We start from the raw sequence: 2,179 nt of genomic DNA on the forward strand, positions 1-2,179 counted from the left end.
GGGCTCTTTCTTTGCTTTGCTCTCCACTGCTATTTAGGTAGACTTTCCCTGTTTATATAGGGCACTGACCAACAATTAACTGAACAGAACAATTCTTAGCAAGCAAATCTTGCAAATTAAGGGGTTTGGGTTAGGTCAGGGTGTAGGCTCAGGGAGACCCAGAAGTTTCCCATAAGGCTTTATAAATAACTTCTGTTGCAGTAGCAACACCTAAGGGTGGGTAGGGAACCCACCTCCACCCTCCAGGGATCTTATCTTACCTTATTTTATTTCTTACTCTTCACATCACTTTAATTTCCATATCTCTTTGTTCAGTATTTCTTGTACAGCATCATTGTATGAGAAGAGATAACATGTGAAGTCCTAAAATGCCAAGTTCTTGCTTAGAAATGTAGCTTTATCCCAATATTTGGTAAGATGGGCAGTAGTCTAACTGTACGTTAATTCCAAAATAAATAAATAAATAAATAAATAAATAAAAAGAAGAAGAAGAAGAAAAAGTGCACTGGCAGTTTCGTTGCTCGAAATGACATATAGTGATGGCTAGATTATAAAAGATGGCTATCTCCCCTTAAGATTTATATACATAAGTTGCAGCTTCATGATATTAAAATAAGGGACTGATTTGGTTTTCTCGGTCTGGTGGAGGAGGCATTTTTTTTTTTTTTTCCCTTTCCAGGAAAGAAGTCTTCACTTTAGTAGCGGTGAGGGTGGGTATGTTAGTTTGCTAGGGCTGCCTGTTTGGGTGGCTCAAACAACAGAAATTTCTCACAATTCTGGACAAGTTCAAGATCAAGCTGTTGGAAGGAAAGGCTTTTTCTGAAAGCCACGAGGGAAGAATTTGTTCCAGTCCTCTCTTCTTGGCTTTTATTTTAATTAATTTAGTTTTTAGGAACTTTATTTTCCACCGACCTTATTTCCCTTTTCTGTTTAGGGGTGTGTGGAAGAATCGCCTAAGACCACTGAGTGGTCGTTTCTATCCACTCAGTGGCGTGAGCAGTGGGGGCTGCAGACCCGTCTTCAGCGGCAGGGTGAGTGCCTCCCGCACCAGCCAGGAATTGCTGAAGGGGCACAGCGGGCACCTGTGTGCCTTCGAATTCCTCTGCGCACCTCGGGCTGAGCAGCAGTAAATCTGGGAGCGGGAGCAGTCCATTCACCCTGAAGTTCCTCCCAGGTCACAGCCTTTCCAGCAGCGGCCTGCTCTTCCTTTACGGTCCCTTCAGGATCCCTGCCTAGCGAGAGATCAGGCGTGACCTCCTGTGGGTGCTCACGGGAGTCGGCGCCACGCTGCGCAGGGCTTCCGGAGGCCTCGACCATGCGTCCACCCCAGTGACAGTGAGCGCGTGAGCTCCCTTGTCATTGCCCTGATGGCAGTGTTGACACAGTGTCCACACGAAGCAGAGCATCTGTGTGACATGGCATTCGTTGGTAGGCAAGGTTAACATAAGACGCCTCTGTGAGAAGCTGGTGGTTAGCCTCAGGATCAGTAAGGACCAGAAGTGGGGGCTCCTGGGAGGAGCCTGGACCTGGCGGTTCCAGGAGTCCAGTGGCCAGCGATGGGAGTGGTTCTAAAGACAGAGCAAACATTAGCGCAGCCTGCTTGCCGGTATTCCTGAAGGATATAACGCTGACATCCCACTAAATTTTCAATGGCATAAGCTGTCAGCAGAAGCTTCTCTTAGGTTCTCTTTATGAAGATGCCATAACTTTTCCTTTCGTAGATATATGTTCCATTTGGAAGTCAAGGTTGGTGCCATCTAAGTGGCAAGGACTTTGCAGACCTCCTCCTTCATTTGTAGGTCATTGAGAGCTTATGGACATTGTGAAAACTCTTTATGTTATGATAGGAACCCAGAGCAATGCCTCCCGGACCCCTTTCTGGTTAGCATGGAAAGGTCTCAGCTTTTAGATGCCGTCCTCCGCTAAATATTAATCTCTTAATCTCCTTATAAGGACAGCAGTCATTACAGCCCAGCCAAATGACCTCACGCTACCTTAATTACCTTTTTAAGGGGCTTGTCTCTAAATACAGTCACATTCTGATGTACTTGAGAGTCAAATTTCAACATATGAATTTCAGGATAGACACGATTCAGCCCCTAACCATGGGACCGCATTTATTCCAGGCTGCTTAGCTTTAGAGCTAGCCTTCAAAATTATAAGTTGAAAAAATCTAATT

General features: G+C 45.4%; 1 pseudogene; it reads right to left on the reverse strand.

The window, feature by feature from the left end:
• Nucleotides 1–953: 953 nt before the first annotated feature.
• LOC111734874 lies at nt 954–1,787 on the reverse strand (annotated as a pseudogene).
• Between the last annotated feature and the right edge of the window lie 392 nt (nt 1,788–2,179).

The sequence above is a fragment of the Pteropus vampyrus genome, unplaced genomic scaffold, assembly GCF_000151845.1.
Source record: "Pteropus vampyrus isolate Shadow unplaced genomic scaffold, Pvam_2.0 Scaffold8301, whole genome shotgun sequence".
NCBI classification, from domain to species: Eukaryota; Metazoa; Chordata; class Mammalia; order Chiroptera; family Pteropodidae; genus Pteropus; species Pteropus vampyrus.